The sequence below is a fragment of the Triticum urartu genome, chromosome 3 (genome assembly GCF_003073215.2).
Source record: "Triticum urartu cultivar G1812 chromosome 3, Tu2.1, whole genome shotgun sequence".
Taxonomy (NCBI): Eukaryota; Viridiplantae; Streptophyta; class Magnoliopsida; order Poales; family Poaceae; genus Triticum; species Triticum urartu.
In genome coordinates this window covers 35,474,607-35,486,886 of record NC_053024.1, presented here as the reverse complement: position 1 = coordinate 35,486,886, position 12,280 = coordinate 35,474,607, and positions in this window count along the sequence as shown.

The following is a 12,280-nucleotide window of genomic DNA, read 5'->3' as shown; positions in this document are numbered from 1 at the left end:
CTCCTATTTTTTCACTTTCATATATTACTAGTGGGAATTTTTTATTATAGAACTTGGCTTGTATATTCCAATGATGGGCTTCCTCAAATGCCCAAGGTCTTCATGAGAAAGCAAGTTGGATGCACACCCACTTAGCTTTCTTTTGAGCTTTCATACACTTATAGCTCTAGTGCATCCGTTGCATGCCAATGCCCACTCTTTGCATTGACATCAATTGATGGGCATCTTCTTAGCTCGTTAATTAGCCTTGTCGATGTGAGACTTTCTCCTTTTTTGTCTTCTCCACACAACCTCCAACATCATATTCTATTCTACTCATAGTGCTATATCCATGACTCATGCTCAAGTATTGCGTGAGAGATGAAAAAGCTGAAGCGCGTTAAAAAGTATGAACCCATTGCTTGGCTAAGAACGGGGTTGTGCATCATAAATACTTTATGTTAAGAAGATGGAGCATGACAAGACTATATGATTTTGTAGGGATAACTTTCCTTAGTCATTATATTTTTGAAAAGACATTATTGCTTTTTAGTGTGCTTGAAGTATTATTGTTTTTTATGTCAATATTAAACTTTTGTTTTGAATCTTATGGTTCTGAATATTCATGCCACATAAAGAAAGATTACATGATAAACATGTTAGGTAGCACTCCACATCTAAAATTCTGTTTATATCATTTACCTACTCGAGGACGAGCAGGAATTAAGCTTGGGGATGATTGATACGTCTCCAATGTATCTATAATTTTTTATTGTTACATGCTATTATATTATCAATCTTGGATTTTTATATGCATTATTCTGCTATCTTATATCATTTTTTGGGACTAACCTATTAACCTAGTGCCAAGTGCTAGTTGTTGTTTTTTCCTTGTTTTTACCTTTACAGAAAATCAATACCAAACGGAGTCGAAATGGATCGAAGCTTTTTGACGGTTTTTCATGGACCACAAGACACCTTGGAAGCTTCGGGAAGAGGCCAGAGGAGCCACGGGATTGACACAAGCCTATAGGGCGCGCCCCCAAGCTTGTGGGCCCCCCCGTAGCCCCTCTAACCCTAATTGTTCTTATATAAATACCCAAATATTCCCCATAGACCAGAGGGCACACCAAAAATACTTTTCCGCCGCCGCAAGTTTCTATTCTCATGAGATCCCATCTGGATGCCTTTTTGTGTACTCTGCCGGAGGGGGATTCGACCACAAAGGGCTTCTACATCAACCTTGCTACACTTCCGATGATGTGTGAGTAGTGTACCACAGACCTACGGGTCGATACACTAGTACAGCGAGCTCCTAAACAAACTGTTCAAAACCCCTTTCCGCAACGGCATTTGGAACCGTCTCCAAGTGAGTGTGGGCGATAGGGGGGTCCTTCCCCCATGACCCAGAAATCGTCGGGGATATGCCCTCCCGGCACACACGTTCGGCAAAATGAGGTCGTGTGCGACCGGCGAGCGCTCAAATACGGAAATACGTATAGTAGAGATAAAAAATACAATTATACGGCAAAATTGTTTCCGGTCGCAAGTACATCCCACACAGTCAGTCCCCGCTAAACGTTTCCGTTTGTATGTACATCCCACACAGTCGCTCGAAGGAAAACGTTTCCATTCACAGGTACATCACACACAATTTTTCCCGTTAAATCGCTTACATTATTGAATATATCACACACGGTCCGTGGAAGAAACTGTGTGGCAAAGGCTGTCCATCACACACAGTTTTCATGTGGTAAACTTTTGCCCGAGGTGGCCTAACGCAAACAGTTTTCAAGAGAATGTTGTGTGTGATTGTTCATTGATCAAACACGGTTTATCCCTAGAAACTGTGTGCGTTGCCTGTGGTCATCGCCCACGGTATTTTTTTCAACAACTGTTTGCAATAGCAAAACCCAATTAGCAGGCTAATTCGCCACTAGCAGGCTAATTAATCGATTATTCATAATCCATTTATTAATCTAATTGACAGTTCATATTAAGCACACAATATATTTCGTTCAGCACTCAGCTACCCCATTACACAACTACACCAGGACTAAGTTTCACATGCAACATCTATAACCTTTCGAAATTAGCATCATAGACGGTACATAGACAGATGTATCTCATCTAGAAAACTGCTGAAGCAGAAGGCGAATATTGAGCCTTCATTGATGTTGAAGGTCTTTGTAACTTTAGGCCAGTGCCTGTGGATGATTGACCGTCCATCCTTCGTCCTCTTCGAGAACACTCCTGACCATACAGGTAGTTTGAGAGGTAATCATCAGTGAACTGCTTTGGAAAGGCCTGAAAACAAGGATGTGCATAAATGTCTTCTCTATATTGGAAATGGGGCAAAGGAATTAAATGGGCAAGGTATAATAGTTAGTACCATCCTGTAGTGAACTGATGTGTTCTTCATTGTGCAGACAAAGATCTTGTTGTTTTTTGTTGCTAATTTCTTTATCCTAACAATCTTTCTGAGTTTCTTGACTTGACTGATATTCATGGACAACTCATTTCCCCATATGCAAAAAGGGTTGAACATTGGGTCAAAACCTCTGACAGCAGGACCTACATGTGCAAGACCAAATGGTTAAAAACATAAATATTAGAATGGTTCCTGCAATTGCACAATAATGTGCTATTAGACAACGGACCATGCACGTGCTAACCTCGATTGTAAACCTCAGTGCTTCCCATTGTTTCCCTACAACACATATAAGGTACTTAGTTATCAGGTTAAGTAAGGGTTCGTATGCTATCAGTAGAATATGTTGCTGAAAAATAATCACATTGCAGATTCATCAGAGTAATTCAAGCAACAGGGAAAACCCATTTACCCAAACCAAGCATGATTAGGAACTAGGAAATATAGCACTTGAATATGTTTCTCATGTATTAAGTGCAGCCAAATTCGATTTATTCCTCACATGCACAACAATACAAAATTCTACCCACGACAATTGGACATCGCATTGCAGAATTGAACCAAACAGTTAACTAAACACCACAACAAATGAACCAAACATTAACTGAGCACCACATTGCACAATATAACATTGAACCAAGAAGTTAACTAAACACCACAACAAATGAACCAAACATTAACTGAGCACCACATTGCACAATATAACATACTCCTAATAGAAGATCAGACAGTTAACCAAACAGTTAACTACAACCAATTGTAGCAATTGTATTTGTTTCTCATGTATTTACTACAGCCAAATTCAATTTATTCCTCACATGGTATACAATAACAGAATGCACCCACAATTTTGTAAAGATAAATTCGATTTATTTCTCACATGGAAGACAATACAAAATTGCAGCCTGAAGAATTGAACATCACATTTGCAGAATTGAACCAAACAGTTAACTGAAGACGACAACTAATTAACAAAACAGTTAATAAGTGAGCACCACACTGCACGACATATAGAACATATACACTAGAGCAACAGATTGCATGGTGAAATTAGATAGCACAATTCACTAGAATTTTTGAGGGAAAGGCAGGAGCAGCGGCATAGCTAGCAAATGGCAAGGTGCTCCTTCAAGATCTGGGGGCCGGCACGAATGGGAGCCATTGTAACATCCCTAGCCTTGCTATGCACTTGGACTTTCTTGGTTGTTGCATCATGTCTAAATTTCTTTTAAACTTGAAATGAGGATTGTTCAAACCCTAGCACCAGATCAAAGCAAATAGGTTCAACCTAAAGTAATATTCAATGAACCCAAAATGCCCTTTGAAAATGTTCATGATTTTTGATAAAGGTGAAAACCTCTGCCAAAAATGATGAGCATATTTCTTGGCCATTTATGGATTTTTGAAATAACCCATATTGTATTTGAATTGGGGTTTTTAAATGCTATATATATATATATATTCAACAACTCCAATAATTCTGAAACATTTGCTGGGGCTCTGGAATTATTCAGTTAGCATCCAAAAATATTTTTAGAATTTACTAAAATGGTTTAGTACTTTTACTAAATCAAAACAGACAAAAGAATACAGAAAAATGGAAATAAAAGAGAGAGAGAGGACTTACCTGGCTTACCTGCAGCCAAAGTATACGGCCCAGCCCACGAACCGCCGCACTGTCTTCAACCTCCTGCCAGTAGGCATGAGGGCGTGTGTTCCGTGCGCGCGTGCATGCGCTGCGGCCACCTCCTCTCTCCCTGCCTGCCTGGACCTCCCTCACGTCGCCACGCACCTCCCTGGTCTCTCTCTCACTCTCACCGTGCTCCTCCCCCCTCCTCGGTCTCGCTCTCTAACGCACACCCGGACGCGACCGTCGCCACCGACGACGATCACTGTGGCCACCGTCCACCCTACCCCTCTCCGTACCGTCCAACGGCACCGCCGCGACGCCCTCTTTCTCATCTCCAAGTCACGTGACGTCGGGGCCCTCATGACGTCGTCCTCACCTTCGTCTTCTTTCGCGGGATCTGATGACAACCGCTAACGATTCGATGTCGTCCGGCCTCCCTCTAGCTCGCCGACCACCTCTACGAGCCCGCTGTGAGCTCACCGTCCGTTTCCCATTTAACTCCGCCGTCGTTTGCACCGATTAGCTAGCCCACCATCGACGCCATACTGAGGCCGCCGCCATGAGCTCGCTTCCGGCGAACTCCGACCACCTCATGCCCTCACGTTGCTTTCTCTGGATGCGCGCGGGCACGGGCTACCTTCTGGCTCCCTCAGCGCATCGATCCGTCGCCTCTGGCGCAACTCTAGCGGACCCCCACCATTGGCTGAGGTCGTCACCAGCTAATCTCCGGCCGGCTGACGTGGCCTAATTAGTTTAGGCACTAACAACCCCATCCGGTCACTAACAGAGGGCCCCACCGCCCACTAAACTTGTAAGTAGGCTAAACACCCCCCTATTTAACCCTGTGACACTGACATGTGGACCCCACATGCCAGGTTTGACTCCAGTCAGCGCTGTTGACTCGTTGATGCAAGCATGACACAGTAATTGACTTTCTGGTTATAAAATAATCAGGAAATTCCAAAAAATAGCCAAAACTTCAGAAATTCATAGAAAAATAACTATAACTCAAAATGAAATAAATTATATATGAAAAATGATTAGAAAAATCCAATCTATCCATCTGTACCCTCTTCATGCATGTTAGAACTGTTGGGTTTCGTAGTAATTTCAAAAAATTTCCTACGCACACGCAAGATCATGTGATGCATAGCAATGAGAGGGGAGAGTGTTGTCTACGTACCCAACACAGACCGACTGCGGAAGCGCTGACACAACGTAGAGGAAGTAGTCGTACGTCTTCACGATCCAACCGATCAAGCACCGAAACTATGGCACCTCCGAGTTCGAGCACACGTTCAGCTCGATGATGATCCCCGGACTCCGATCTAGCAAAGTGTCAGGGAAGAGTTCCGTCAGCACGACGGCGTGGTGACGATCTTGATGCACTACAGCAGCAGGGCTTCGCCTAAACTCCGCTACAGTATTATCGAGGACTATGGTGGCAGGGGGCACCGCACACGGCTAATGAATAGATCACGTGGATCAACTTGTGTGTTCTAGGGTGCCTCTGCCTCAGTATATAAAGGACTAGAGGGGGGAGGTTGGCCGGCCAAGGCGTGGCGCGCCAGGAGAGTCCTACTCCCTCTGGGAGTAGGATTCCCCCCCCCCCAATCCTAGTTGGAATAGGATTCGCGGAGGGGGAAAAGAGAGAGAGGGGGCCGGCCACCTCTCCTAGTCCTAATAGGACTAGGGGAAGGGGGAGGCGCACAGCCCATGTAGGCCTGCCTCTTCTCTTTTCCACTAAGGCCCATCATGGCCCATTTAGCTCCCGGGGGGTTCCGGTAACCTTCCCGGTACTCCGGTAAAATCCCGATTTCACCCGGAACACTTCCGATATCCAAACATAGGCTTCCAATATATCAATCTTTATGTCTCGACCATTTCGAGACTCCTCGTCATGTCCGTGATCACATCCGGGACTCCGAACAACCTTCGGTACATCAAAATGCATAAACTCATAATATAACTGTCATCGTAACCTTAAGCGTGCGGACCCTACGGGTTCGAGAACAATGTAGACATGACCGAGACATGTCTTCGGTCAATAACCAATAGCGGGACCTGGATGCCCATATTGGCTCCTACATATTCTACGAAGATCTTTATCGGTCAGACCGCATAACAACATACGTTGTTCCCTTTGTCATCGGTATGTTACTTGCCCGAGATTCGATCGTCGGTATTCCAGTACCTAGTTCAATCTCGTTACCGGCAAGTCTCTTTACTCGTTCTGTAATACATCATCCCGCAACTAACTCATTTAGTTGCAATGCTTGCAAGGCTTAAGTGATGTGCATTACCGAGAGGGCCTAGAGATACCTCTCCGACAATCGGAGTGACAAAACCTAATCTCGAAATACGCCAACCCAACATCTACCTTTGGAGACACCTGTAATGCTCCTTTATAATCACCCAGTTACGTTGTGACGTTTGGTAGCACCCAAAGTGTTCCTCCGGCAAACGGGAGTTGCATAATCTCATAGTTATAGGAACATGTATAAGTCATGAAGAAAGCAATAGCAACATACTAAACGATCGGGTGCTAAGCTAATGGAATGGGTCATGTCAATCAGATCATTCAACTAATGATGTGACCTCGTTAATCAAATAAAAACTCAGTGTTCATGGTTAGGAAACATAACCATCTTTGATTAACGAGCTAGTCAAGTAGAGGCATACTAGTGACACTTTGTTTGTCTATGTATTCACACATGTATTATGTTTCCGGTTAATACAATTCTAGCATGAATAATAAACATTTATCATGATTATAAGGAAATAAATAATAACTTTATTATTGCCTCTAGGGCATATTTCCTTCAGTCTCCCACTTGCACTAGAGTCAATAATCTAGATTACACCGTAATGATTCTAACACCCATGGAGCCTTGGTGCTAATCATGTTTTGCTCGTGGAAGAGGCTTAGTCAATGGGTCTGCAACATTCAGATCCGTATGTATCTTGCAAATCTCTATGTCTCCCACCTGGACTAGATCTCGGATGGAATTGAAGCGTCTCTTGATGTGCTTGGTCCTCTTGTGAAATCTGGATTCCTTTGCCAAGGCAATTGCACCAGTATTGTCACAAAAGATTTTCATTGGTCCCGATGCACTAGGTATGACACCTAGATCGGATATGAACTCCTTCATCCAGACTCCTTCGTTTGCTGCTTCTGAAGCAGCTATGTACTCTGCTTCACATGTAGATCCCGCTACGACGCTTTGTTTAGAACTGCACCAACTGACAGCTCCACCGTTTAATGTAAACACGTATCCGGTTTGCGATTTAGAATCGTCCGGATCAGTGTCAAAGCTTGCATCAACGTAACCTTTTACGACGAGCTCTTTGTCACCTCCATATACGAGGAGCATATCCTTAGTCCTTTTCAGGTATTTCAGGATGTTCTTGACCACTGTCCAGTGATCCACTCCTGGATTACTTTGGTACCTCCCTGCTAGACTTATAGCAAGGCACACATCAGGTCTGGTACACAGCATTGCATACATGATAGATCCTATTGCTGATGCATAGGGAACATCTTTCATATTCTCTCTATCTTCTACAGTGGTCGGGCATTGAGTCTTACTCAATTTCACACCTTGTAACACAGGCAAGAATCCTTTCTTTGCTTGATCCATTTTGAACTTTTTCAAAATTTTGTCAAGGTATGTTGTTTGTGAAAGTCCAATCAAGCGTCTTGATCTATCTCTATAGATCTTAATGCCTAATATGTAAGCAGCTTCACCGAGGTCTTTCATTGAAAAACTCTTATTCAAGTATCCCTTTATGCTATCCAGAAATTCTATATCATTTCCAATTAATAATATGTCATCCACATATAATATCAGAAATGCTACAGAGCTCCCACTCACTTTCTTGTAAATACAGGCTTCTCCAAAAGTCTGTATAAAACCAAATGCTTTGATCACACTATCAAAACGTTTATTCCAACTCCGAGAGGCTTGCACCAGTCCATAAATGGATCGCTGGAGCTTGCACACTTTGTTAGCTCCCTTTGGATCGACAAAACCTTCTAGTTGCATCATATACAACTCTTCTTCCAGAAATCCATTCAGGAATGCAGTTTTGACATCCATCTGCCAAATTTCATAATCATAAAATGTGGCAATTGCTAACATGATTCAGACAGACTTAAGCATCGCTACGGGTGAGAAGGTCTCATCGTAGTCAATCCCTTGAACTTGCCGAAAACCTTTCGCGACAAGTCGAGCTTTGTAGACAGTAACATTACCGTCAGCGTCAGTCTTCTTCTTGAAGATCCATTTATTCTCAATTGCTTGCCGATCATCGGGCAAGTCAACCAAAGTCCATACTTTGTTCTCATACATGTATCCCATCTCAGATTTCATGGCTTCAAGCCACTTTGCGGAATCTGGGCTCACCATCGCTTCTTCATAGTTCGTAGGTTCATCATGATCTAGTAGCATGACTTCCAGAACGGGATTACTGTACCACTCTGGTGCGGATCTTACTCTGGTTGATCTACGAGGTTCAGTAGTATCTTGTTCTGAAGTTTCATGATCATCATCATTAGCTTCCTCACTAACTGGTGTAGGTGTCATAGAAACAGTTTTCTGTGATGCACTACTTTCCAATAAGGGAGCAGGTACAGTTACCTTGTCAAGTTCTACTTTCCTCCCACTCACTTCTTTCGAGAGAAACTCCTTCTCCAGAAAGTTTCCGAATTTAGCAACAAAAGTCTTGCCTTCGGATCTGTGATAGAAGGTGTATCCAATAGTTTCCTTTGGGTATCCTATGAAGACACATTTCTCCGATTTGGGTTCGAGCTTATCAGGTTGAAGCTTTTTCACATAAGCATCGCAGCCCCAAACTTTCAGAAACGACAACTTTGGTTTCTTGCCAAACCACAGTTCATAAGGCGTCGTCTCAACGAATTTTGATGGTGCCCTATTTAATGTGAATGCGGCCGTCTCTAGAGCATATCCCAAAAATGATAGCGGTAAATCAGTAAGAGACATCATAGATTGCACCATATCCAGTAAAGTACGATTACGACGTTCGGACACACCATTACGCTGAGATGTTCCGGGTGGCGTGAGTTGCGAAACTATTCCACAATTTTTCAAATGTACACCAAACTCGTAACTCAAATATTCTCCTCCACGATCAGATCGGAGAAACTTTATTTTCTTGTTACGATGATTTTCAACTTCACTCTGAAATTCTTTGAACTTTTCAAATGTTTCAGACTTATGTTTCATTAAGTAGATATACCCATATCTTCTTAAATCATCTGTGAAGGTGAGAAAATACCGATATCCGCCACGAGCCTCAATATTCATTGGACCACATACATCTGTATGTATGATTTCCAACAAATTTGTTGCTCTCTCCATAGTACCGGAGAACGGTGTTTTGGTCATCTTGCCTATGAGGCACGGTTCGCAAGTACCAAGTGATTCATAATCAAGTGGTTCCAAAAGTCCATCAGTATGGAGTTTCTTCATGCGCTTTACACTGATATGACCTAAACGGCAGTGCCACAAATAAGTTGCACTATCATTATCAACTCTGCATCTTTTGGCTTCAACATTATGAATATGTGTGTTACTACTATCGAGATTCAACAAGAATAGACCACTCTTCAAGGGTGCATGACCATAAAAGATATTACTCATATAAATAGAACAACCATTATTCTCTGATTTAAATGAATAACCGTCTCGCATCAAACAAGATCAAGATATAATGTTCATGCTTAACGCTGGCACCAAATAACAATTATTTAGGTCTAATACTTATCCCGAAGGTAGATGTAGAGGTAGCATGCCGACTGCGATCACATCGACTTTGGAACCGTTTCCCACGCGCATCGTCACCTCGTCCTTAACCAATCTTCGCTTGATCCATAGTCCCTGTTTCGAGTTGCAAATATTAGCAACAGAACCAGTATCAAATACCCACGTGCTACTGCGAGCATTAGTAAGGTACACATCAATAACATGTATATCACATATACCTTTGTTCACCTTGCCATCCTTCTTGTCCGCCAAATACTTGGGGCAGTTCCGCTTCCAGTGACCAGTCTGCTTGCAATAGAAGCACTCAGTTTCGGGCTTAGGTCCAGGCTTGGGTTTCTTCTCTTGAGTAGCAACTTGCTTGCCGCTCTTTTTGAAGTTCCCCTTCTTCTTCCCTTTGCCCTTTTTCTTGAAACTAGTGGTCTTGTTGACCATCAACACTTGATGCTCCTTCTTGATTTCTACCTCCGCAGCTTTCAGCATCGCGAAGAGCTCGGGAATAGTCTTGTTCATCCCTTGCATATTATAGTTCATCACGAAGCTCTTGTAGCTTTGTGGCAGTGATTGAAGAATTCTGTCAATGACGCTATCATCTGGAAGATTAACTCCCAATTGAATCAAGTGATTATTATACCCAGACATTTTGAGTATATGCTCACTGACAGAACTGTTCTCCTCCATCTTGCAGCTATAGAACTTATTGGAGACTTCATATCTCTCAATTCGGGCATTTGCTTAAAATATTAACTTCAACTCCTGGAACATCTCATATGCTCCATGACGTTCAAAACGTCGTTGAAGTCCCGATTCTAAGCCGTAAAGCATGGCACACTGAACTATCAAGTAGTCATCAGCTTTGCTCTGCCAGACGTTCATAACATCTGGCATTGCTCCTGCAGCAGGCCTGGCACCCAGCGGTGCTTCCAGGACGTAATTCTTCTGTGCAGCAATGAGGATAATCCTCAAGTTACGGACCCAGTCCGTGTAATTGCTACCATCATCTTTCAACTTTGCTTTCTCAAGGAACGCATTAAAATTCAACGGAACAACAGCACGAGCCATCTATCTACAATCAAACATAAACAAGCAAGATACTAATCAGGTACTAAATTTCATGATAAATTTAAGTTCAATTTAATCAAGTTAATTAAAGAACTCCCACTTAGATAGACATCCCTCTAATCCTCTAAGTGATTACGTGATCCAAATCAACTAAACCATAACCGATCATCACGTGAGATGGAGTAGTTTTCAATGGTGAACATCGTTATGTTGATCATATCTACTATATGATTCACGCTCGACCTTTCGGTCTCCGTGTTCCGAGGCCATATCTGTATATGCTTGGCTCGTCAAGTATAACCTGAGTATTCCGCGTGTGCAACTATTTTGCACCCGTTGTATTTGAACGTAGAACCTATCACACCCGATCATCATGTGGTGTCTCAGCACGAAGAACTTTCTCAACGGTGCATACTCAGGGAGAACACTTCTTGATAATTTAGTGAGAGATCATCTTATAATGCTACCATCAATCAAAGCAAGATAAGATGCATAAAAAGGATAAACATCACATGCAATCAATATAAGTGATATGATATGGCCATCATCATCTTGTGCTTGTGATCTCCATCTCCGAAGCACCGTCGTGACCACCATCGTCACCGGCGTGACACCTTGATTTCCATCGTAGCATCGTTGTCGTCTCGCCAAGCTTATGCTTCCACGACTATCACTACCGCTTAGTAATAAAGTAAAGCATTACATGGCGATTTCATTGCATACAATAAAACGACAACCATAAGGCTCCTGCCAGTTGCCGATAACTCGGTTACAAAACATGATCATCTCATACAACAAAATTCAGCATCATGTCTTGACCATATCACATCACAACATGGCCTGCAAAAACAAGTTAGACGTCCTCTACTTTGTTGTTGCAAGTTTTACGTGGCTCTTACGGGCTTAAGCAAGAACCAATCTCACCTACGCATCAAAACCACAACGATAGTTTGTCAAATAGACTCCGTTTTAACCTTCGCAAGGACCGGGCGTAGCCATACTTGGTTCAACTAAAGTTGGAGAGACAGTCGCCCGCAAGCCACCTATGTGCAAAGCACGTCGGGGGAACCGGTCTCGCATAAGCGTACGCGTAATGTTGGTCCAGGTCGTCTCGTCCAACAATGCCGCCAAACCAAAGTATGACATGCTGGTAGGCAGTATGACTAATATCGCCCACAACCCACTTGTGTTCTACTCGTGCATATAACATCAACATAAATAACCTAGGCTCGGATGCCACTGTTGGGTTTCGTAGTAATTTCAAAAAATTTCCTACGCACACGCAAGATCATGTGATGCATAGCAACGAGAGGGGAGAGTGTTGTCTACGTACCCAACGCAGACCGACTGCGGAAGCGCTGACACAACGTAGAGGAAGTAGTCGTACGTCTTCAC